General features: G+C 45.0%; 2 long non-coding RNA genes across 3 annotated transcripts in view; one reads left to right on the top strand and one right to left on the bottom strand.

Moving 5' to 3' along the window:
* Positions 1-19,507, top strand: part of LOC128110908 (uncharacterized) — a 40,324-nt gene extending 20,817 nt beyond the window's left edge. For both annotated transcript variants that reach the window (XR_008218374.1, XR_008218373.1), the window contains one exon: positions 201-19,507. This is a non-coding gene — a long non-coding RNA (uncharacterized LOC128110908). The remainder of the gene's footprint in view (positions 1-200) is intronic.
* A 2,204-nt stretch (positions 19,508-21,711) lies between these two features.
* Positions 21,712-27,036, bottom strand: part of LOC128110909 (uncharacterized) — a 70,728-nt gene continuing 65,403 nt past the window's right edge. The window contains exon 2 of the long non-coding RNA XR_008218375.1: positions 21,712-22,428. This is a non-coding gene — a long non-coding RNA (uncharacterized LOC128110909). The remainder of the gene's footprint in view (positions 22,429-27,036) is intronic.

Below are 27,036 nucleotides of genomic sequence, written 5' to 3'. Positions count from 1 at the left end.
TTCAGGAGTGTGTTAGTTTCCTCTTGCTGATATAACAAATTATCCCAAGTTCAGAGGCTTATTATATCACAGATGTTATTGCCTTGCAAATCTGAAAGTTCTAAGTCTATATAAGTCTTGTGGGGCTTACAGTCAAGACATCAACAGAATCCCCTTCTTTTCCAGGTCTCCAGAGTGAATCATTTCCATCCTTTTTCCAGGTCCCAAAGGCTACCTGCCTTCTCTGACTCCAGGCAGCATCCCCTCACCTGGGCTTCTATCCTGGTATGTACTTCTCAGACTCTCATTACTTGGCCTCCTGCTTATGAAGTCCCTGTGGCCACTACTAAGGATCATCAAAGAACACCTCTCCATCTTCAGGTCCTTCAGGGACTCTCTTTTGCTGAGTAAGGTAACATGTTCACGGGCTTTGTGGTTAAAGTAGTGGTGGGGATCTTATTCTTCTGACCACAATGGACAGGGCCAGAGCAATGCTGGATCCCTTCTGCTAATCAAGGTCTGCTCTTCTCTTTGCTGTCCACCACATTGACAGATCTCTCACTGTCCTCTACTTTCCCAGTAATCCACAGAACGGGGCCCCTTAGACTTGGATGGAGCCATGTGATTGGTCTGGCCAATGAGTTGTAAGCAGAACAATCTGCCCTACTTCCTGGTGAAAACATTGAGTTTTGAGTATGAGGCCTTCCTGAGCCTTCTTTTGTCTCTACTTGGTGCACAGATGACCAGTATCTCTGTGGGCCAGGATCAGATACAGGATGCCTGCCTACATCTGAATTTCAAGAAAACATCCAGTTTTCACACGTGTTTATCTGAAACTCAAGTGGAATGGAGTGTCTAGTTTGCACTCGCTGAGTCTGACACAACCCAAGTGTGAATGAGAGACGAGATTCTGCTGTTGTAGTGACATGGGCGGGGGGGGGGTGTTGTCTGTCACCAGGCATAGACCTGTCCTTCCTTCCCGACGGCGGCCCTTGCTTAGGCAAGCATCAGCACCAGACCAACAGCAGGGAAGCTCAGCCTCCCCAAGCCAAAGGACAAGTGGGGTTACGATCCCAGGAATACAGTTTCATCCACAGAGCCCGTAGCAGCATCGATCAGCAGCTGATTCATTGGCTCCAGGTGCCCACAATGCACCTACTACGTACGCCAGGCGACTAAAGTCTAGGTGCGGACAACTTGTCTGTCTTAAGCTCACTTATCCAGAACCCAGACAGACCAGAGAGATCCAGTCAGTGTTTGTAATACCCAGCAAAACCCCAGGTAGGTGTTTCCAAGCTCCCTCCTTCAAGCATGTGCAACGACATTCATTCCTGATAAATATGTCAGTCACTGAGCAACAGAATACCAGATACCATGTGTGCAGACATCCTGGAGGGTGGAGGCCAGCCCATGAGCTACCCAAAATGGAGCCCAAGGACAGCTACTTTAGCCTTCCTTGGACCTGATTAGAACTGTGACATCTCTTGTCTCAACCCCTCTCTCCCTTCCCCGCCCCTAGATCCTGCCCCAGACCTATGGAGTCCAAATCTGAGTTCTGGGAAGATCCCCAGGTGGTCCATTCAGAAGCATCAAGTAGGAACAGTGATCCTCAGAATTGACTGCACTTTAGAGTAACTAGGAGACTCTCACACGTGTCCCCTGTCTGGCCCCAAACCAAAAGTATCTGACTTAACTTATCTGGGGCGGTTCCCAGCTGCGGGCATATTTTAAACATCCATGCAGTGATTTCAATGTGCAGCCAGGCTACAGAAAGCCTCTCCTCCAGGGGGCCAGGCTCAGCCTTTCCCATAAGGAACACAACAGGTTTGCGAGGCTGAAGGTCACATAACCAGAGCTATGGAGAAAGAGGCATCCCCAAGACGAAGGGCTTGATAACTGGATCCCCATAAACAAGCATACATTCATACAGCCTCATTAACATACAGTCACACGCTGTGTTTATAACGATAGAGTTGCCAAAAAATGGGCGTCAGTAAAACAAACCGTATTGTCACGATGGTTATTATTATTGTAACAAAACTTTAACATTTCCTACCCCTCTGCCAATGCAGTCACAATGCATAATGCATTTGCAATTGCTTCCAGCTGTCTCCTGCTCTATGAATGGGGACACTTTGGTACACGCAGCTTTCAGACTGCCTCGTACATTTGCATGAGAACCTGCCATCTTCCCATTCATGAGTAGAGGTACTCTGGGGAGTAGGAGGTGCATGGTCTCAACCCTGAAGGAGAGCATCCTCTTGATCCAAGGTGGTCCACAAAGCTGCATAACAAGCAGGTACAAGGCAAAGTTGAGTGTGTGTCTGTGGTAGTTTGAATGCAATTGGCCCCCATAACCTCATAGGCTGTGGCACTATCGGGGGTGTGGCCTTGTTAGAGGAAGCGTGTCATGGTGGGGGTGTGCTTTGATGTCTCTTGCACAAGCTTCCCTCAGTGTGACAGACCACTTCCTGTTGCCTTCTGATAAAGGTGCAGCCAGTATCATGTGCCTGTATGCTGCCATGCTCCCTGACATGATGATAATGGACTGAACCTCTGAAACTGTAAGCTGCCATCTCAATCACATGTTTTTCTTCTAAGAGTTGCCATGGTCATGGTGTCTTTTCACAGCAATAGAAACCCTAAGACAGTGTCAAACCTGAAGACCCATTTCAAGATCTTCTTATGCCCCAAGTCCTGGTAAAGTGGATATGCTATCTTTCCCTATATCCTTACCTACAGTAGAGAGGCCATACTGACTATGTCAAGTGACAGTCATAAGATCCAAAGGAAGCAATGCTCAAATATAAGTTGTACAGAAGCAGAAAGGTCCTGTAGCATAAGGGTACTGTGACATGCCACCACAAAGACAGAGAAGCTGCTGTCTCTTAAACCTTTGTATTTCCATGTTTTCTATGCAAAGTTGGAGGGAAAGAAGTCTGGGTGGGATGGATGGGTGGGCTGATGAGAGGATGGATGAATGGTATGTGAATAGACGGGACTGATGCCTTCATGTACGAATGTTGAATGTATAGTTAAGTGAGAGAGATGGGGAGATGGTTTAAAGAGGTAAGCAAAGGGACAATTAGCAGATGAATCAATAGGAAAATGGATGGATTGCTGGGTGCATGAATAGATGAGGTGGGATAAATGTGTAGATGGAGAGGTATGTGAGTAGATACCTGGGTGAATATATGTGTAGATGGTAGATAGATTGAGATGGGTGGATGGACATAATAGAATTTTTTAAGGTTTATATTTATTTTATGTCTGTGAGTGTTTAGACTGCTTGTGTGTATGTGCCCCACCTGTGTGCCTAGTACCTGCCGAGGTCATAAAAGGATGCCAGACGCCCTGGAAATGGAGTTACAGGAGGTTGTGAGCTGCCATGTGGGTGCTCTTCCAGAGGACCTGGGTTCTGCAGCCAGTGCTCTTAACCACTGAGCCATCTCTCTAGCCCTGTAGCTATAAAGAATCTCAACACACAGCCCACATCTCACAGCCCTAAGTCAACCGTTCCAATGCTCACCTGGCGTCGTACAAGCATTTAGTGTGGTCTGCAAGGCCTCTGTTGTCTCCAAAACTGTCATTTCCACACTCACCTTTTCTCCCCCATGCTTCACCCCCTTGGCTCCATGCTGGTGCTCTCCCACCCCCATCCCTCAGATCTTACAGATGGTGGCTGTGAACTACATTCCCCTTAGGATACCCCTTAATCACCCTACCTGGCCACCATCATGTTATCCTAATCTACTATGGGAAATGTTATTGTCCATACTTTCCTGGAGACATAACCTAGATTCCAACTTGCCTGCTAGTCCACTGGGGAGATTGCAATTTGAGCCGGTGTCTTCTGACTCCCTGTCTACTCTTCTCTCTTCTCCAGTCATCAGGGCTGGTCTAAACCAGAGGACAATTTCCATCTACAGCACAGAGGTGCTTACAGCGACGTGACCTGGAAAGCTGAGAAGTGCAGTTACTGAATGCTACTTCTTAGCATCCACACCACTCTGTTCACGCTTGACCCTTGCCTGTGCGGTGCCCTTCCTAGGCTAAGCTCCCAGCAATGCCAAGCATTATGGCTTTAGATTCAAGTCAAAGCCCTGGGATCCCGTTCCATCGTGAGCATTAGCTGGTCAGAAGAGCCCATTAAAGCAGGGCTTCTGCAAGGTCTAAAGCCTTGAATGTTTTTAATTTACCACACTTTTGCTCCAAAACCATTGGCTTTTCTTTGAGTGTGGAGGGACCTATGCTCTCATTTCTGGAAACAATGCTGTAAACAATGTATGTGGTTTCCTTAGGGTGTTTCCAGAACATGAAGATAGGTGTGAAATTGCCCGTACTGAGAATCTTCTGGGCTTTTTTTCTCCCCTTAAGCCTCTACATTATCTCATCCACACCTAATCTGACAGCAGCTCCCACAGCAACCCTCCTTTCTACGTCTTTTCAGAACCTTCATCTCGAGTTGGCTCAAAGCAACTCACTTCTCACACTTCTCCCTTGGCTAACGTGAAATGTGCGCTGTTCGGTTAATTCAGTCCTTCGTAAGACTGGGCAGCTCAGAGCGAGGAGAACCAAGAACAAATCAAGGGATTCTTGGTAAAATGGCAGATCACCGGGTGAGGTGGGGGGACAAATGTAGCAAATAGCAGCCCAGCCAGAGGAGACCCAGACCCTGGGCAGCTTTTAGGGGGCTAATATAACAGAGAAGTGGACCCACAAATTCAGTTGAGAACAGATAAGAGAGCAGTGATTATAACTTATTGGGGTGTGGGAAAGAACGCTGGCTTCCGACTTCTTTTAATTCCACCACCAAAGTGCCAAAGTGGGGACCAGAAAGAGACTCACTGGTACAGTCTGGGTCTTCACGTCCACTCCATGACTTCCTCCCCGTGTGACCTTGAACCATCCAAAGTCAAAATGGGAATATTAACAATCTTTCCAAGCTCCTGAAGTGAGAGGGATGTTACAGAGAAGGGGAGGAAGTGCCTGATAGGTGCTATTGTCTCCATCCCTGACATTGTCTGCACCTCCTTTAGTTTACTGAGTCCTGAGAGATGCCTTGTCTCTGTCCTCACTTCCCTCCCACACTAATATTCCTGGAGTATGCAGATGTAGTTCAGTCTATAAAGTCCTGGTTATACAAGCATGAGCACTAGCTTTTGACCCCAGCACCCACTTAAAAGAAAAAAAATAAATAAATAAAGCCAGTTCGTAAAGCAGTATGTGCCAGTAACTCCAGTACTGAGGAGGTGGAGACAGGAGAAAGCCAGGGCTGTGATGGCCAACCAGTCCAGCTGACACAGAGAGCCCTGAATTCAGTGAAAGAACCTGTCTCACTGGGAGAGTAAGGTGGGGAGCCGTGAAGGAAGACACCGATGTTGACCTCTGACCTCCACATGTGGTGGTTAGTGTCTTGTACATATGTGTTTCCCTTTTGTGAAATAGAGCTTACAAACCCTTCAGATCCTTAAATCCTTAAAAATCCTGAGACTTGCCATTTCCCTTGCTTACATTTGTTAGTTGTTTTTTTTCCTTTGAATTTGAAGGAAAATGAAAAAAAATCACGTGCTTTTACAAGCATGCACACGCACACACATATACATACACAGAGAGACTCATACACTCAAACACACACACACAGAGACTCTCACACATTCACTCAGCACACACACACACACACACACACACACACACACACACACACACACACACACTGTTAGGACCCTCCGCTCTACACAAGCAGGAGGTCAGACTACAGCACCCTTTCTGGTTCAAGGCAACATGCTTCAATTTTAATTGCAAATCTCTGGGACTCTTCTATGAATTACATTTGGTTTTTAAAGGCAGAGGAGTGCAGAAGTCAGGAGATCATTTACAGAAGACATTTCCTAATGCACATAACCAGGTCTTATGGTAATCAAACCAAGGCTGCTCCAAACTGCTCAGAAATCTGAGGTCAGCTCTAAATCTCAGTGGTTCTGATGTTTGCGGTTTGTAGAATTCCTGAGCTGGAGTCCCACAGGAAAGCAGGCTCTTGGTGTTTTATTTTGGCAGAAACAGAGAGGGGCTCAGCAATTTGTCCAGTGAAAGATGTTTGGTTGTAGCAAGTTGTAATGAAATATGCATAATATGTACTTAATAGAAACCAACACCTCCACTGGAAAAAAGGGGACTGCTTCCAAATCAAGAAGTGCATGCCTGAAATGCAAAGGAAAGGAAGTTACCTTCACTGCTTGTGTCTGTGTCTAAAATGGTCTAAAATCAAAGAAAATGGTCACTGATAGAGGGAGGAAAAAAAAACTTCATCAGATTTTATCTTAAATTGCTAGTGGCATTTTCTGACTCATGGGTGGGTTTGTGGTCCTGGAGAGGTGCCTAGACATTGTAATTCCCAAGAATTATAATTAACAAGAAAAAAAATCACTCATTTATTTACATTCCCATTTGAACAGCAGATAAATTATTTGCTGAAAGCCCCTTAATGATTTCAAAGTACGTAATTATCTAGCACATTGGTTCTACTTTCAGGGGGTAGAAACTATTGCAAAATGACCCCCCCCCAAATAACCCTCTTCTCTGACAACTCTTACTAGACATATCTTTTATGGCTTTTAAAAGTTATATTGGTTTTTTTTCAATATCAAAATATTTTATGCAAAATATTTCATTTTTAAAAAAAATTCTCTCTCTCTCTTGGGAGATCGTACGTGCGATTGTTAAAGACACACTGCAGATTGCAATAAATTCTGAAATTAACACTGAATATATTTTCATATTATGTTTACATATGGGTAGGTTTTTTTTAGACTCCCTATCTTTTTTAGATTTATGAGATTCTCTACAATAAGATTTTGTGTGAGTATATTTAAATTTCATATGTGTATATATTTATATACACAGAGAACAAGATTACATACTTGCTTTAATTTCTCCCAGTCTTAAAAGCTCATAAAATATTTAAGCAGTTTCTGAACCAGAATAGAAATGCCTCAAACTGTTGTTTAAAATGATACCCAACCTTCACCTTCCCATGCTAATGAGCGGGGCAGCTGGAACCAGGAGGGGTATCAATCAAAGGAGTCGATGCTTACCCTACTCTCTGCCCACCCCTCCCCCTCCTCATCCTCTGACCTTACTCCAGCTGTTTAGCAAATGACTCACTGGTCTCTCACTGCCTATCATCTCACCCTGAAACCTCTAGCCTAAAGGGTGGGAAGAGTGACTGTCTGGCCTACTGGCGCACAGCTGGAGGTCAGCAGATTCAGAGGGTAACCTGGCTCCTTCCTTCCTTCCTTCATTCATTCATCTAACAAACACTGACTGGGAACTTAGTACACAGGCATGCCCTAGGGCCCAGGTCTAGGATGATGTACAGGTCCAAGGTTTTCTCTTCTCTTATGGAATCTGAGTCTCCAGAGAGGGTTGCTGACACACACAAGACGTTGGAAATCACAGAGCCTCGAGAAAAACGTGTGCTACAGCGGCTATCCCGACGCAGGGTCCCACTGTGCTCTTTGCTGTTGCTTGGAGTGAGCTAAGACTATCACCCGCCATGAGGTGACCCTTTTGCTCAGGAGAGCAGATAGCAGATTCAAACACAAAGGGCGCTAAGTTTGAGAAACAGCCCGTGTGGAGGCCCTGCTCGGAGAAGGGGCCTAGGATACTGAGGCGAAGAGGTGGCCGGTGCCACCTAGAGCTCAGGCTCTGCTGGGATGGACATCGGAAAGATGGGCAGAGACACTATTGTGCCAAGGTATTTTTTATGTGACCCTTGTCGCTATTGAAGGGCTAAAGTGACATGGACTGGGTGGGGACATATCCCCCCCTCTGATCCACAGAGATTGTTTGGCCACCTGTGTAGACATGGGGGACATAAGTTATCAATTTAGAGGCCACTGGACCATTGAAGATGACAGATGGTGGCTGTGGTAATGTAAACGAGAAATGTCCCCCACAGTCTCACATATTAGAACACTTGGTCCCTGTGGGTTGTGCTGTCTGGGGAAATTGTAGAAGTTTTTAGGATGTGGACCCTTCTGGAAGAAGTAGGTCTTATGGGGTAGGGATGGGCTTTGAGAGTTTATAGCCATATCCCATTGGATCGTGGCAAAGGGGAATCTTGATGCGTGAATCAATTTCCAGACTTGAGTCAGTTTACAGACCTAGAACTCCTTGAATGAAGAGACATTCCCCTGAGGAAGGACCTTGACAAAATATCTAAAGGTTTTACTGTTAGCCTTTCCCAGTCCTTCCCCAGAGAGACCTACGGCCTTTTACAAAGGTAACAACAGTACACTGGGAGAAGGAAACAATCAGACTTTCCAGGGTCTATTAGATACTGGGTCTGAATTGATGCTGATTCTGGGAGACCCCAAGAAACACTGTGGCCCTCCAGTTAAAGTAGGGGCTGATGGAGGTCAGGTGATTAAGGGAGTTCTGGCTGAAGTCTGACTCACAGTAGGTCCAGTAGGTCCCTGAACTCACCCTGTGGTTATTTTCCCAGTCCCAGAGTGCATAATTGGGATAGATATACTTAGAAGTTGGCAGAATTCTCACATTGGGTCCCTGGCCTGTGGAATGAGGGCTATTATGGTTGGAAAGACTAAATGGCCTTTATTAGAGTTGCCTCTGGCCGGGAAAATAGTGAACCAAAAACAGTATGGCATCCCTGGAGGAACTGCAGAAACAGTGCCACCATCAAGGACTTGAAAGATGCAGGGGTGGCAGTTCCCATCACATCTCCCTTTAACTCTCCTATCCAGTCCAGAAGTCAGATGGATTGTCAAAAATGACAGCTGATTATCGAAAACTCAATCAAATAGTGATTCCAATTACAGCTGCTGTACCAGATGTGGTATTTGAGCAGATTAACACATCTCCTGGTACATGCTACATGGCTATTGATCTAGCAAGTACCTTTTTCTCAGTACCTGTCCATAAAGACCACCAGAAGCAATTTGCTTTCAGTTAGCAAGGCCTGCAGTATACTTTTACCATTTCATCTCAAAGATATATTAACTCTCTAGTCCTGTGTCATAACTTAGTTATAAGGGGTCTTGACCATATGTCCCTTCCACAAAATATCACATTAGTTCACTATATTGATGACTTTATGATGATTGGACCAAGTGATCAGGAGGTAGCAACCACTTTGGACTTGATGGTAACACATATGTGCATTAGAGGATGGGAAATAAATCCAACCAAAATTCAAGGACCTAGCTTTGAGTAGGGCCTGAAACAGAAGAAAGCTCTTCAACAGGTCCAGGCTGCTGGGCGGGCTGCTCTACCACTTGGACCATATGCTCCAGCAGACCAGATGGTACTTGTGTAAGTAGAAGATAGGGAGGCTGTTTGGAGCCTTTGGCAGGCCCCTACCCTATAGGATCACAGAAGAGACCTTTGGGATTCTGGAGCAAGACTCTACCATCACATGCAGACAACTATTCTCCCTTTGAGAGACAGTTCTTGACCTGCTACTGGGCCTCAGTGGAAACTAAATGTTTGGCAATGGGTCACCAAGTTATCATGTGACCTGAGCTGCCCATCATAAGCTGGGTGTTATGTGTCCCACCAAGTCATAAAGTAGGACGTGCACAGTAGCAACCCATTAACAAATGGAAGTGGTATATCTGTGATTGGGCCTGGAGCAGGTCCTAAAGGCAAAAGAAAACCACATGAAGAAGTTACCCAAATGCCTATGGTTTTTACTCCCGTTACAAAGCCGTCTGCCACCAAGCATGCACCTAGAGCCTCAAAGGGTGTACCCTGTGACCATTGACTGAGAACGAGAAGACCAGGGCATAATTTACTGATGGTTCTGCACATTATGCAGGCACCACTCAGAAGTGGACAGCTGCAGCATTACAACTCCTTCCTGGGACAACTCTGAAAGACAGCAGCAAAGGGAAACCTTCACAGTGAGCAGAACTTGGAGCAGTACACATGGTATTAGAGTCTGTTTGGAAGGAGAAGTGGCCAGATGTGTGATTATTCACTGACTCATGAGCTGTAGCCAATGGGTTGACTGGATGGTCAGAGACTAGGAAAGAGCATGATTGGAACATTGGTGAGAAAGACGTCTGGGGAAGAAGTATGTAAATAAATCTCTTCAAATGGGTGAAGGATTTGAGGACACCATGTCCCATGTAAATGCTCATCAAAATGTGTCTTCAGATGAGGAGTAATAATAATCAGTTGTCCAATAATAATATTCAAAATGTAATAATAATCAAAATGCCCAATCAGAGATAGGACAGTCAGACTCTTTCCCTAGCCATTCATATCATTGTCCGATAGGCCCATGAACAAAGTGGCCATTGTTGCAGAACCAGAGTTATCAATTAGCTTGACAACATGGGCTGACAGTCACCAAGGCTGACCTGGCTACATCTGCTGCTGAGTGCCAGATCTGCCAACAGCAGAGATCAACACTGAGCCCCCAGACATGGCACCATTTCTCGGGTGACCAGTCAGCAATCTGGTGGTGGGTTGATTACCCTGGACCACTTCCTCCACGGAAGGGACAATGCTTTGTCCTTACGGGAACAGACACTTATTCTGGTTATGGATTTGCCTTTCTGTGTGTAATGCTTCTGCCAAAGCCACCATCTGTAGACTTACAGAATGACTTATCCACCATCATGGTATTCCACACAGTATGGCTTCAGACCAAGGAACTCACTTCACAGCCAGAGACGTGCGACACTGGGCCCATGATCATGGAATCCACTGTCTTACCATGCTCCCTACCATCCTGTAGCAGCCAGCCTGATAGAAAGATAGAATGGCCTTTTAAAGACACAGACACAGTTACAGTGCCATTTAGGTGGCAGCAGCCTGAAGGGCTGAGACAGGGTCCTCCAGAAGGTGGTATATGCATGGGATCAGCATCCAGCATATGGTACAGTTTCTCCCATAGTCAGGATCGTGGGTCCAGGAATGAAGGGTGGAAAAGGGAATAGTTCCACTCACTGTCACCCTTAGGGACCCACTAATGAAATTTTCCTTCCTGTTCCTGTGACCTTACGTTATGCTGGCCTAGAAGTTTGGGTTCCAGAGTGGGAAGTGTTCTCGCCAGAAGACACAACAAACATTCCATTGAACAAGAAGCTCAGACTTCCCTCTGGCCACTTTGGGCTTCTCATGCCCTTATAGGCTAAGAAAGAAATAACAGTGTTAGGATGGGTGATTGATCTGTATTACCGAGGGGAAATTGGATTGCTTCTCCATAATAGAGGTAAGAAAGAAAATGTCTGGAGTGCAGGAGATCCTTTAGGGCATCTCTTGGTGCTACCATGCCCTGTGACTAAAGTCAACAAAAAACTGTAACAGCCTAATCCAGGCAAGATGATAAAGGGCACAGACCTGTCAGGAATGAAGGTGTGGGTCACTCCTCCCGAAAACGAGCCAAGACCTGCAGAGGTGCTTGCTGATGGTGGAGGAAATACAGAATGGGTAGTAGAGAAAGGTAGTTAAAAATACCAGCTAAAGCCATGTGACAATTGCAAAAACATGGATTATAATTGAGATGCATGTTTCTGTCATATTTTGTTAAGAATCTATTTGGACAGATACTTGTGTTTTCTTTCCTCAACTTCTTTATCATGCAATGTAATGTCAATTAAGAGAATATCAGTGGTTATCATATTTAAGTTTGAGCTAATAAAAGGATGTCCTTCAAGGGCCATTGCCACCTATTCTAAATTTGTAATGTGTTTGTGGCTGTATGAGGGATAGTTATATCATATTAGCTGTAATTATGACCTGGTTAAATATATAATGCATTTACTATTATGTGGGATAGTTATACCATGTTAGGAATAATTATGACCTGGTTATTGTTTTCATTTGAAAATTAAACATGACATAAGGAAATACAATTGTGAGTCACGCTGACAAAGGATGGACTTGTGATGGCCATTCTTGGTTGTCACCTTGGCTACATCTGGGATTAACTAAAATCCAAATGTCTGGGCACACCTGTGAGAGATTTTTTTCTTAAATAAGTCCTTTGAAATGGGAAGACCCACTTCTGATTCGAATCTTTGAGGTGGAGAGATTCTCCTTTAATCTGGGCCACACAGTCTATATAAAGGACACGGAAGAAGGAGGCTTGCTCTTGCTCTTGCTAGTACATCCATTCCTTCACTGGCATTAGAGCCTACTTCTTCAGGATTACTGTAGATCAGCTGAGACATCCATCGTGGACTGAACAACATTCATTGCATTCTTGGACCTTCCTTGTTAGTAGATAGCCATTGTTGGACTAGCTGGACCACAGCCTGTAAGCCACTCTAATAAATCTCCTATAGATATATAGATACATTCTATAAGTTCTGTTCCTCTTGAAAACCCTAATGTCTCCCAATCCCAAGTAACTCTATCAGCTTCACATCTGGGATTGAAGACATGTTTTCCCAGCTTCCTGCTTGGCTGTCTGTTGTCACGCCTCCCCTGCCATCATGGACTCTCCCTCTGGAACCATAAGCCAAAATAAACTCTTTTCTTCTGTAAATTGCCTTGGTCATGGTGTGTTATCACATCAAGACAAAGTAACTAATACAGAATTCTAAAGTGAGACTGGGAGAGTTGGGAAGAACCCTCTCTTTAGGAAAGGCCCCTTGGGCACAGATAACCTCTGCTGTTGATAATTCAACACTCTTACAAGGCAGAAGATAGTTGTGATATGTATACTTCATCGTTCACATCTGTGATGGGCTCAGTCATGTCTCCACTAAATCAATGTGTTTAAGCATCTCTGAATATGACTGTACAATAGGCCTCCTTATCTAGGGGTACGCATTCCAGGACCCCTAGTAGATTCCCAGCTTTCATAGAACCCTACATATGCTAGGTTGCTTCCTATACACACATCCCTATGAAATTTAATGTGCAAGTTAGACATAGTACAAAATGAGCAGTAGTAGTAAAATAAAACAAGAGCAGTATATTAGAATAGGTTATTGTCAACATCATTACTGTAGTATGTTTAGCCAGTATTTAGTAAAATGAGGTTTACTTGAACATAACATTGCAGTGTGCTAGCCATCAGCTGGTTAATCAAGAGAGCCCCTGAGTAACTAACAGGTGGGTAGCACGTACTACATCGACACCTGGACAGAGACAATACAATCATGAGAGTGTGCTGATGGAGGCCTACGTATCCAGAGTGCAGGCAACTGGATTTCCTTAGTCAGCAATGAAAATGCCAAATAAGTCTGCCCCTGGGAATTGGGTGACAAGTCATCTGGCATTGCTGTAGACAAAAATATTAACTAGAAGGAACTACAAGGACAGCCTGGCATGACTCCAAGCCTTGAGGAAGACCCCAAGGTAGCACAGTAATCACCCTGACACAGAAACTTTGCAGATGTGCCCATCTGTTCCAGTGGACAGAGGTCTGAGTGGAGAATATGGGATGGGCACCAATGACTAAGACACAACTGTGCTCTCATATTTTGTTCTCCTTCCCATCCCTCCATGCAGCCATCATTTCTCTGGCCCTTCTGCTGCTCAGATTACACTGCAGCAATCGGACACCTCCCCCTAAAGTCACCTCGGGCTTATCCTTTACCAAGCATCATATTTGGTTTGGGTTTTTTATTGCAGGTGAAAACTTACATGCAATAAAAAGAATAAACCTTTAAGGAGTGTTAAATGGTCCACTGAAGTTCAATTACCAAACAATAAAGAACATGTGTAAATATTCACCATGATACATTTTTATATGGGCACACGCTCATGAGGCCACATACCATGGCCAGGATGATGACTCCCCACAGGGGCCACTTCCTCTCTGTACTCCCCTGGCAATCATTTATCTGCTTTCGTCACTGTCGATTAGTTTGTGTTTTCTAGAATTTTATGACGTGTGTTTGTGCTTTCTTTGGTATGCTTTTCCCGTACACGTACCCATCAGGCTAAAGAAATGCAGCATATTGTTTTAAAGTTAAAAATATTTGAATTTTTTGAGTTTTTTTTTATTCTCAGTCTTTATTAGTTCATTAAGAACCTCACATAATGTGTTTTGATTCCATTCATATCTCTCAATCCCTCCCAGACCCACCCCTTCCCACTTCCCTCACCCATCCAACTTTTTCTCCTTGTATATTTTCAAACCCACCAAGTCTGATTTGTTCTGTCCATATACTCCTGGGCACGCGACCTTCCACTGGAGTATGGTTGACCTACCGGGGTCACATCCTAGCAGCCAGCTGACTCTTCTGGCCCCAGCAGGCATTAGCCATCATAACTTCTTAGCTAGGCGTGGAACTTCATGCCTAACTCCCCTTCCACGCTCGGATTTCGTCCCACTTGAGTTTGCACGCACCTTGTACATGCTGTCACAAGCACTGTGAAGTCACACGTGCGCACACCTGCCCTGCTGGACCCAGAAAACCGTTTCCTTGCAGAGAAACAGCCCAGCACCTGGTCCTTACAGTCTTTTCATCCTTTCTTCCACAATAATCCCTGTGCCTTAGGATGAGGGGTGTGATAATGGCATCCTGTTTACAGCTGAGAGCTCTGTGACCTCTCATTCTCGGCATCTTGACCAGCTGTGGGTCTCTGTGTTAATCACCATCTGAACTTCAAGTTCAATGTATCACTGTTTCAAATCTGGATACAGTGTAGCGAGTCAAATAAACTCACAGATGAAATATCAAATTATTTTGAAATTGTTTTTATATATACCACCAATACCACAATTGTATGATGACTTTTGTTTAAGCATTCAATTGTCTTATGAAAGAGACTTAAATCATAAGCAACCTATAACCGGCCTATGTAAATATGAAAGTCCTTATAGTTTCCTGAGCTACTCAGCCCTGTGGGCAGTTCCGGGCTTCCATGTTCCCACCTGCCCCGCTTCTTCTCTGAGAACCCCCACTTCCCAGATGCTAGAAGTGAGTGCCCATAGCTCGCTGGTGCTCTGGCAATTTTTTTAAATTCTCTTTTTGTTTGTGTGTGTGATTTTCATTTGTGGTTTAGGGTTTGGGGGGATTGTAGTTTTTATTGCTATGTCTTCAAATTCTCTTGCCCTTTTCTTATACAGATGCCGAATCTCACATAGTAATCTCATTGAGCACAATTGTGTCTTCAACATTGTAGCTTTTATCTTTCATTTCCAGAGGGTCAGTTTGGGTCCTTGTATACCTCCATCATTCCATTGAACACCTTGGCTGTATGAAATATAGCTATAATAATTCCATTTTATTTTATCTTAGTGGGGTGTGTGTGTGTGTGTGTGTGTGTGTGTGTGTGTGTGTGTATGTGTGTGTGTTATATGTGTGGGAGTTGTATGCATATTCTTGCCCAGGTGTATATGATGGCCAGAAGTTGATATTAAAATGCTCTTTTCAATAACTCTGCACCTTGGTTTTTTTACTAAAAAAAAATTGTAATGAAAATATAATTATATCTTTTACCCCCTTCCCTGTCCTCCATCCTACCCCTCACATGCCCATGCCACTCTCTCAAACTGATGGCCTCTCTTTGGTCATTATTATCTTCTGGATTCCTCAAACACCTGCCCACACATGCCCATGCACATACAAATGCAAAGAGTCTCCAGGCTCACAAAAGCAAAGCAAGAGCCCAGTTCCCTCCACTGTGTTTGCAAACACAGGTGTCACCGGTCACTCTGTGGAAGACCATGGGACACACCTTCTAAACCCATTCATTCCAAATCCTTTCAGCTTCCACCAAAGCAGAACGGACACTGTAATGCATCCCAGCGTGCTGTGATTGGCTTTAACAATCACCAGCACACCGCACCCTAGTTTGACTTACCCCCTCCTCTGTGCGTTTGCTGCTGATTCTGAAGACTGGCACCCAAGCCTGGGCTCGTGCTAGGCAAGTGTTCTACCACTGATTCCCATGCCCAGACCTTGTTTCTTTGAGTCTCTGTCTCCTTGTATAGGCTAGGCTTTCCTTTGACTCATAATCCTCATCCTCTGGCTTTGAATTTGTGATGGATTCCCCAGCCTCCACCTCCAGAGCGCTGGGAGTTCAGGTGTGCATCACCATGCCGGGCCCTGACCTCGTTTTAGCTATGCTGTTTTAAAACAAATCCCAGACGTCATGTCAATTTGGCCATCTCTGCACTGCTGTTTGCACAGACTGGCTGGAGGTGCCTGCTTGGGGTCCTGATTTGACTTTAAACATAGGAACATGAGTCTTAGTGAAACGTGGTCCAGACCCAACTTTGTCCAGATTAGAGATATAATTTTAACCCAACAGCTTTGTTCAGCTTTGTTTGAACGACAAGTGCTATGTCTTGTTAATGCTGCCCCATAAAACCAATTCTCAGCCTTGGTTTCTCCAAATAGGAAGGAAAGCCGTAGACCCACAAATTCTTATTTAAAAAGCATATCCAAAAGCTCATTTGAACACTGGGGCTTCCTTGCTTTGCTGTAAGAGTGGCTAATGTTGCTACTCCTGGTGCCTCCATACACAATGGAAATTTTTTCATCTTATAAGATTTTTTCTTTTACTAATTCTTTGAGAATTTTCTATAACGTGTTTTTATCATATTCACTCCCTCTTGCCCAACCCACCCCAGATCCACTCACCTTCCCCATCCACCCAACTTTGGGCCTTTTTTATTTTTTAAACCCACTGAGTCTCATTTGCCCTGCCCATATACTCTTGGATGAGTTCTCATGCACAGGAGCATGGTCAACTTACCATTGGCTACATCCTTAAAAAGAAACCGATTCTCTCTCTCCCAGCAGCCACCAAATGTCAACGGCTTTTTAGCATGGGGAGGGGCTTCCTGCCTACTTCCCCTCTCCATCTAGTGTGAGCTCTCCTGGGTCTTATGGAGAATTTAGATGATAGGAAGGGCAGAACATTTCATACTTAGTGTGAGTAGCACACTAAGAAGACTACATCTCTCACAGTGTACACAACTGAAGACTTGACCAAATGTCTCTCTTCCTAATTGCAGAAAGTCAAAACCTCAGCCCATTGGCCAGTGGTTGTCATTGCTGTGTGTTAGGCTAGACATGTGTGTTGTGGGTCTTAACGTTTTATTTTAATTGATGCATCAAAGCCGTGCACGTCAATGGCTACTGTGCGTGTGTACATGCGTATGTACACTGTGTGATGTTCAAATCAGATTCAATGTATCAAGCTCAGTAGTCACAGGTCATTTTCTTCGCAGTGACATTGAATGATGCGTCACTGCACCTCTGGCTTCTATACACCCTATCTCACATTCTCGGGGGACACAACCCAAACTCTCCACATATCCCCATATTGAGAGAGGGTATTAGAATCAATCTTGGTGAAGAACCTCCCATTGCAGAGTATCATCTTCTGAGCAGTATCCAGACAGTGTCCTGGATGAGTGTCCATCTTTCAAGCTCTCAGTCTCCTAGCCTGTGAAACAATGTTGAATATAAAGAAAAGGATTGTATATGTGTGGACACACCCTATAAAGCAGTGGTTCTCAACCTCCCTGATGCTGTGACTCTTCAATACAATTCCTCATCTTGTGGTTACCTCCAACCATAATTTTGCTACTTCATAACTGTAATTTTGCCACTGTCATAAATCGTAATGCAAATGATTTTGGAAATAGATGTTTGTCAAAGGGGTTATGACACACAGGTTGGGAACCACTGCTCTAGAGGCTAAACGCTAAACAATTGTGGAAGCTCTGTGTTCTGGTTGGGTTTTGTCAACTTGGTACAAAACCAGACATATCTGGAAAAAGGAAACCTCAGTTGAGAAGATGCCCCCATCATAGGCTTGTGGGCATGTCTATGGGTATTTTCATGATTAATGATTGACATGCAAGAACACATTCCACTGTGGGTACTACTGTGGGTAGGTGGTCCTGGGGTATATAAGAAAGTAGGCTGAGAAAGCCATAAGGAGCATGTAAGCAACATTCCTCCATGGCTTCTGCTTCAGTTCCTGCCTCCAGGTTCCTGGTCTTAAGTTCTTGCCCTGATCTCCCTTCATGATGGATTGTAAGCTGTAAGGTGAAGTAAACTTCCTACCTCACACTGCCTTTGATCAAGCAAATTAGGACATTCTCTGTGAGAGAGGTACCTCTCAGAGCAACCATGCATGAGAAAGAAGCAGGAAGTCCTACATCTGATGTGCACATGGCAAAGAGAAGTGACAGATTTGGTGTGTGCCACTAAGCAGCAGTCCAGGAACTCAGGGCCTCAGCTGTGAAAGCTGCATTTTCCACCTTTCAGGAGCCATCAAAGATGGTATGCAAGTACCCGGGCATGTAACTCTCTCCAGCTCAGTGCCTGGCACACAGTAGGTGATCACCAGCCCAATAGTGAAGAGGGGGGTCAAAAACATTAGATGGTATAAATGTTTAGCAGCCTTAAAAAGGAAGGTATACTCATGTCATTTATATAAAACATGTTGGCAGGAGATAGGACTAGGTCACAAGCAGTCATTTCAAAGCCAAAGAGATTTGTATGTAGGGACCGTGTCTGCAGCCAGGTTTCTCTGGTTCCACCTGGCTCTAAGGTCCCACAGTAACTTATAAAATCATCACTCAAATGCTTATATTATTTACAAACTGGATGGCCTATGTCTCAAGCTTATTGCTAGCTAGCTCTTATAACTAAACTCAGCCCATTTCTAGTCATCTATATTTGTTAAAATAATGATTAGTTTATATTCCAACAATATTTGTTAAAATAATGATTAGTGTATATTCATGGTGACTGTCCAGTGGTCATCATTAACTTAGAAATGAGTGAAGAAGTGGGAAGGGGAGGGGAGAATCCAGTTTAATCATCCATCCTGAAGAAGAGGAAAGTTCCCAGTAATGACAGGGTATAAGCAAGCAGCAGCATCACCTGGGATATGAGACACTTGGACTCGAGAACAATAGCATTCAAAGTGATCAAAACAGGCTTGAGTGTGGCGCAGATTTTAACCCTAAGCCATGGGAAGTCTGGAGATACAAGTAATAAAAGGAATCCCACTCCATCTCAGAGGCCTCTCCTGTCTGCCTCATGTGGTCCCTCTGCTCCATTTGGGGACTTTATGGTGTCCCCTGCAAGCCCAGCCTTGCACTTCCCTGCAGTCGTCTCTATATAACCTCTTGGAACCTGTGGTTATTCACACATTACCAAGGAGATTGGTCTTCTGAAGTGGGAGCCACCTCTATAAGGCTGTAAATACCAAGCAATTAGCCGTTTAAGTGCTGTATTATAAATGTATGCGGGGCACCTAGGTGGCCTCACATATTGGAGGAGGGCAACTCAAGAGAGGGGGACTGTTCAAGATTGACTTTCTTTGAGATAGTGAGGTGGGAGGGGTAGAAGGCCATAAACAGTGAACCACCTTCCAGTCAGCAAAGCTGGACCTTGTTTTCATTACCTTATCCATTCTCCAAACCCCTGGTTTGGTGCAGGTCCCTGTGTGGTATATGGTTATCAGAAGTGTGTTGTTCAGACTCAGAGAGGATAAGTAACGAAAAGGACTCTAGCGGGGACACATGGGTCTCTCTGGGAAGGGGAAATAGATTTTATAGGTGGACTAAGGGTGGGTGGTGATGGGAACTAGAAGGATCAGATTGCGGGGGGGGGGGGGGCAGACAGAGAAAGAAAGTACTGGGAGAGACAAATGGAATAGGGGGGCATTTGAGACACAATGTGGAAATGTAGTACAGTGGAAGCTCCCTGGAACCTTTGAGGGTCATCCTAATGAGGACTCCTAGTAATGGAGGATAAGGAGCCTGAACCAGCCATTTTCTGTAACCAGGCAAGGCTTCCATTCGTGGGCCTGGGACACCAACCCAGCCACAAAACCTTAGACTCACACCTGTCCTGCCTGCAAGATGTGCTGGGGCAATGGTGGCACAGAACTTGTGGGAGTGGCGAACTAATGACTGGTCTAAGCTGAGGCCCAAGCCATGACAGGGGGCCCCATACCCAACACTGCCTGGATGGCCAGGAGCCAGAACCTGGGTTGCTCAAAGACCTGCGGTAAAACCAAACACAACTGACAAAAATAACAACAAGAAGTCAATGAAATGATTCCTAACAACATTCTGCTACACTCATAGATCAGTACCTAGCCCAATCATCATCAGAGACTTTCTCTGGTGGCTGATGGGAGCAGATTCAAAGACCCACATTCAAACATTGGGCAGAGCTCAGGGAACCCTGAAAGAGAAGGGTGGGAAGGGTTGTAGGAGCCAGAGGGGTTGAGGACCCCAGGCGAACATGGCCCACAGAATCAACTAAGCAGGGCTCATCAGGGCTTACAGAGACTGAAGGGGCGATCAGGGAGCCTGCATGGGTCTGTGCTAGATCCTCTGCATACATGCTGTGGTCGTATGGCTGAGAGTTTTGTGGGACTCCTAACAGCGGGAGTGGGGGTGTCTCTGACTCTTTTGCCTGCTCTTAAGACCCTTTTTCTCCTGCTGGGAGGCCTCATCCAGCCTTGATATGAGGGTTTGTGCCTAGTCTTATTGCATCTTGTTGTGCTGTGTTCAGTTGATACTGCTGGGAGGCCTGCTCTTTTCTGAAGAGACAAAGAGGAGCAGTGGATCTGGGGGAGATGGAAGGGGGGGTAGTGAGAGGAGTGGAGGGAGGGGAAGTTGTGATTGGGATATATTGTATGAGAGAAGAATAAATAAAAAGAAAAAAGAAACTATACTTTTAAAAAAGAAATAAATATGTTGTGATAGGAGAGTTGATGGGACAGCACAGGGGGAGATTAAGCTGGCAATTGCCTGCTGTTATTGACAGGGCTTGTGCCACCCAGACAGGCTATAAGCTAGACATTCTCCTGTCTTGCATCCTGAGTGCTGGGATCATAGATGTATACCACCATGCTCACAAATTATAGGTAAATAAGGGAGTGGAGAAATGGCTAAGTGGCAAAGATCACTGGCTACTTTTGCAGAGGACACAGATTCTATTCCCAGCATCCATAGGGTAGCTCACAACCATCTGTAACTCCAATTCCAGGGGATTCAACACCCTCTTCTGGCCTCCACAGGCATCATGTGCACATGATGTACATATATAACATACAGGCAAAACATTCATATGTATAAATAAATCTTTAAAAAGCAGACAAGTGGATAAATAAATGTAAATGTTATTCCACCTTCAGAAATTCACATTATAGAAATGAAAGGAGACATAGACAAGGATTATATGTGCCACAATGCATGGTTAATCCATAGTTGGCTGTGGTTGAAGTCCCCCAAACCATTCCACAGGTGAGCAAAATTAGTGAATATGTATCAGATAGATCCATGGGAACACTAAGGCAGTTGAAGCCAGAGTTAACCTGCCCCATCTTAAAAAATTACCAAAGAAATAAGTGTCAGAGGACAGCTATGATTTTTTCCACACTTGAAAAACAAAAAACTAACATAGCAAAAGTGAAAAAGAGAGGTGGGGGCAAAGATGGGGGAGGAGGAGAGCCAGGCAGATGCCCCTGTTCTTAGCAAAAATCTTCCCCTCCCTTTTTCCCAAGGCAGAGCCCAAATTCCTTTGGTTGGTTCTATCAGTCCCAAATCCCTTGAGACAGACTCTTCATGCTCCATACAAGCAAAGGCTGACTGAATTGTTTACACAGAGGCTAAAAGAAGCCAAGAAATAAAACAAGAATAAAGGAGTCAGAGGTTAGTCATGACAGAAACCATCCTCTCATACTTATCCTGCCCTGGAACAGAGAGAAGGCACAGTTACTGAGCCCAGAGTCAAAGCCCACAGTGAGAGGAAGAGCAAAGAGTGAATGTTGTCTGGGTTTATTATGCCTCAGGCAATGCTTAACAATAACAATGACAATGGATGACTATAATACAGAAATTACAAATGAAAGTAGCCATATTATTGCTAAATGGGCATTTTAAACATAATTCTTAATATTTCATTTATTACACAGTTTTCACTGCTATTTAGCATTTTTACTGGCTTCATTTAATTGAACTGTCAACCATAACAATCTGAAGTTGGAATGGTTTCTTCATTGTTTTTCCAAGAAGATAAAGCTGAGACTCTAGGGATAAAATAATTTGCCCAGGGTCACATACCCAACCTCCCCCATCCAGACTAACCCAACTCTAAGACTCTACTGTGCTTGGATTTGGATTTGGAATCAAGAAGTCTAGGTTTAGTCCAGATATGTTAAGCAAACTTCTAAGCTCTGCCGTGACACTGCTGCTCTCTGGAGGTGAGTCGCTGTCTCCTGGCTGTGGCGGCTGGGCTTGTGTGCTTCAACACATGGAGATCAGTGAGCATGACACCAGGTGACTTCATAGGCCCCAAAAGGATGGCCAGCTTCTTCCTCATTCACCAGCACACTGCTGACAGAGGACACTCCATGGGCAGAGCCCCTTGTGTGAGGCAATAAGAGAAAAATTGCTTTAGCTCTCTGGAAGAGGGGCTGGATGGCATTGGCGGGTTTGAACCCATTCTTTATGCTGTCTCTGGAGTGACTTTCCTGAAACAAAAGAGAAACTTCAAAGAGGGTTAAACTACCATTCAATGGGGTCAAAGCCCTGCCCACTTCAGCAAAGCAGCTTCCCTTTAAAAGGGGCTCCTAGTGGTGAGGCAGGAGACTAAGACATAAAATGAGGTCTGCGAAACCTTATGCAGAGGCTGTGAGATTCACATCTATGAGGCTGATAAGCATAGGGAATCATTTAGCCACCAACGGACTCCAATTGGTTTGGTATATGTACATTCTCCTTTTCTGATTATGCACTTGGAAGACTGAGACACTTACCTGGATTACTATAAACACACACACACACACACACACACACACACACACACACACACACACACACACACACACACCTCTAAGCAATATACCCATGTCTTAGTTAGAGTTTCTATATCTGTGATAAGTGCTATGACCCAAAGCACCTTAGGGAGGAAAGGGTTTACTTCAGATTACAGTCATAGTCCATCATGAAGGGAAGTCAGGGAAAGAACTCAGCAAGCACCTAGAGGCAGGAACTGATGCAGAGTCCCATGGAGGATCACTCCTTGCTAACTTGCTACCCATAGCTTACTTGGCCTGCTTTCTTATATAACCCAGGACCACCTACCCAGGGTCACACTGCTCACAGTGAGGTGAGTCCTCCCACATCAATTATTAACCAAGAAAATATGTCCACAGACTTGCCTACAGGTCAAACTTACAGAAACATTTTCTTAGTTAAGATTCCATCTTTCTGGATGCGTCCAGGCTTGTGTCAAGTTGACAAAAACCAACCAGCACAACTGGCCCATTGTCGACTTGACCCATGAATACATCCCTTACTAATCCACAGCTTTTCCTTGCTTGTTCATCCCCAATATCTCAGATTAATATCAATAAAACATTCAAACTTTTAAAAGTCCCATAGTCCTTAAAAATTCCAACACTTTTAAAACTCCAAAGTCACTTTAAGATTCTAAAATCTCTCAGTTGTGGACTCTTATAAAATCAAAAACATGTTACATACTTTCTTACTCCAAGAGGCAGGAACCAGGACACAGTCACAGTCACAGCAAAGCAAAAACCAAAGCCCACACGTGCAAAGAGCTCAGTGCAGGACATCTGAGATTCACTCACAGTCTTCTGGGCTCCAGAAGGCCTAGGCCACTCTACCTCCTTGGGTCTGCCATCCTCACGTGCATGAAGATCTCTGCACAAAGGAACTAGTGTCTCTTTCCCTACTGACAACCAAACAGAGACAAATTCTATTCGATACTCTTTCAGCTGTGTCCAGAAAAGGATGGAAGGATTGATGCACTCTGAACTGGCTTTGGGTACATGCGCAGTAAGGCAAACTGTCCCCTAAGTGAACGTCTATGGAATGGTGGAGACTGTTCTCCAGAAGGAAATAGTACAGCTGCCCCAACAAGAAGGAGAGAGTGGGAGACAGACTAACGACAAACGCTTTCACAGCACTGTTACAAGTGGCTTTAAGCCCAGATATCAAGGGCCACAAAAGTGTCCATAAAATCCCAATACAATAGAAGAAAGTTTAGGGCATTTGCATCATGACATAACTGCAAACTTTATTCATTAATTCCTTCCACAAATGTGTACACAGAGCCCACTCCATCTCAAGCATGCATGAAACCTGAGTTCAGAGAAGGTACTAGAAAGGCATGCTCCGTTGACTCCATTTAGGGGCCATCAAGATGGCTCAGCTGTTAAAGGTGCTTGCCGCCATGCCTAACAACCTAAGTTTGATCCCTAGTATCCACATAGTAGAAAAAGACTTAGTCAAGTCATCCTGTGACTTCTGCACATACGGTGTGATGTTACAAGTGTGCCCAGCCCCCAAATAAAAATAAATATAAAAATGTATTTAAAATGATTGTTTATTGAAAACATGAAAATCAAGAAAGACTCCAGGCTGTGAAGTGAGGAATGAGAAAGATTTCTCTGAGATCACGGCTCAGAAGGGTGGATAGGACTCACACTGAAGGTGGACTACAGTCCCTAAGATACGACCGCCACTGTCACCCAGGATGCCTGTTCCCCTAGGGGTAAGAAGTCAGATCCTGTTCTCATCTCTCAGTTTTGAGACTCATGCATATCTACCTTAATATTGCAAAATCTATATTTGAGTGTTTAAAAAAACTAGGTTGGATGGGAAAATAGGCAAGATATAAAATAGTTACTAATTTTAACACATTTTTTATAATGAAGGCGCTGCTTTGAAAATCTTCTGTTCCCACATATGTGGATGATTTTGCTTGACTTATTAACTTCAGTGGGACTGAAAGATGCACCCCTCCACACACACACACATGCATACACACACACACACACACGCACACACACACGCACACGCATGCCGACAGCTCTCTTGCTCTGGACACAACCCTGCTCAGCTGCCCACTGTGTTGGTATAATCTCAAATGTCGCTGTCTCAGGCCCACTGATTGTTAAGTGTTCAGAAGAGGTGTGAGAAACTGCCTGTTAAGTCCCCTTCTCCTTGTAGCCTCAACCCCCGAGACGGAACAAGGCTTTGCTTAAATGGTCACCCCTGGCACCAGAGAGCAAAAGACCACAGCCCCTGGCAGGTCTGGCTTGCCTGGGAAGCATTTCTCAAGGTCTCATTCAAGCTCCCCATACTTAGTCGGGTCTAACTCTTGTGGTCAGAAGCTGCGACAAAATTATACCAGTGCTCCATGGCAAGAAGGGTAAATTAATTTCAAGATGGATTTTTAACCATCATTTGGATTTCTAGCCCCAAAACTCTGTGGGAAAGTCATCAAAGGAAATCCCGCTGTTCTATGTCTCATCATAAGCAGGCAATCTACCTCCAGCCTCCCCCACTCTGGCCCCCCAGGAAGAGCTCGTGCTGAGTGAATGACAGGTTTGACTGACAGGGCTTGATCGCCATCCATTTCCTCTGCCTCTGAGTCCTGCCTTCCTCTGACATTTTGCTAGAACCTGGAGTTCTGTCAGTCCTTGACCCTGAGGAGCGGGTAGAATTCTAAAGTCAAACAAAGTCCTGGCCAGCTGTTTGTCGGGCTCTGCCGCTGGGCCCATGGTTCGGCACAAAGCATACATTTGAAACGTCTCTGGTTGCATTGAGCAGGGAAGCCATTGCAGCCCCAACCCTAGTCCCTCAGCCTAGCCCTGAAACTGAGGGAGAGGAGACATCCTGGTCAGTGAATCCCTGAGGTCCCTGCTCCTCATCTATGTCCAGGTGAGGACTCTGCTTAAATAACCCATAACTGGCCACTGAGACCAAGGGCTGGATCACTGTGCCCACAATGAGGTCATAGTGTAGCCCTCTATAACGAAGAGAGAATGAACAAGTTAACCAATGAATGGGTGGTTAATATTGGCGGTCAACTTGACAGAGTCTAGAATTGTCACCAAGGAGGCAAACCTGCAGGTGTGTCTGTGAAGGAGTTTCTGGGTGGGGTAAACTAAGTAGAGGGTTCGCTGTCAAGGAGAACGGCACCATCTCATGGGCTGGGGCCCTCCCCTGGGCAAACAGGAGGAAGCCAGACAAACACAAACACTCCTCTCTCTCTGCTTCCCCGCTGCAGCATGGCATGGCCAGCTGCCTTTCACGCCCGCCTCCCGCCATGCCTTCCCTGCAGAGATGGACAGAACCCTCAAACGGTAAACTGAAATAAGCTCTTCCTTAAGAATTGTTTTTGCCAGGAATATCGTCACAGCCACAAGAAAAGCAACTCACACAGAATTCAAAAACAGAAAAGAAGAGGGTGGGAGGCGCCTGGCCCGTTCTCTCGCCTCTCAGTGTCAGGTTCCCGAGTGGAAATGGATTGGACTCAAGTTTCTTTCTGGTTCTGAGTTTAACCAAGGAGACGAGTCCACATCACAGCCATTCATTCACACGTCAAGGCCACTCTGCTCTCTGCTGGTAAAACTGAGGCTGGAGGGAGAGAGGGACTGTACCTCAAGGAATCCTGAGAAGTCCTCACAGACATCAATCCTCAAAGCGAAAACTCTCGAACTCAAGAATCAGAAAAGACTGAACCATCGGCTACTCTCCTGGGCTCAACAGCTTTTGTTGTTGTTGTTGTTGTTGTTATTGTTGTTGTTGCTGCTGCTGTTGTTTGTACTTCTGCCTCCTGGAGATGATTAAAACACCAGGAGGAGGGAAGAGGTCTCTGAGATTGGGTAGAACCTTCAGGTGGCATGTGATGGTGAACCGGGGCTCTGGGGAAGGGGCTTCAAGTTCAAACATGAGCTGGGGACCAGTGGGCTCTGGGGCTGCTGGAACCACGATGGGGCCATGGGGAAGCACAGCCACACAGATGACATAGCCTGCTGGCTCCGGACTTCACGAAGCTGAAAACCCAGGTGTGGGTGCATGTGATCATTCAAAGTACACCAATAAGTTCAGTTTAAAAAAATCTTGGATGAAGAGGCTGGATAGATGGCTCAGCCATTAATAACACTTACCCAGCACCCACGTCAATGGCTCACAATGGCTTGTAACCCTGCCAGGAAGTCTGAAGCTCTCTTCTGGTCTCTGTAGGCACCAGACATGCGCACGGTGCACTTGCATAATGCGTAGGCACTCACACATACACATAAAATGAAAATACATCTTTATAT

The sequence above is a fragment of the Peromyscus californicus genome, unplaced genomic scaffold (genome assembly GCF_007827085.1).
Source record: "Peromyscus californicus insignis strain IS unplaced genomic scaffold, ASM782708v3 Scaffold_15__1_contigs__length_86483966, whole genome shotgun sequence".
NCBI lineage: Eukaryota > Metazoa > Chordata > Mammalia > Rodentia > Cricetidae > Peromyscus > Peromyscus californicus.
The sequence above is the reverse complement of the archived record's forward strand: the minus strand, read 5'-3'. Positions and strand labels throughout refer to the sequence as shown.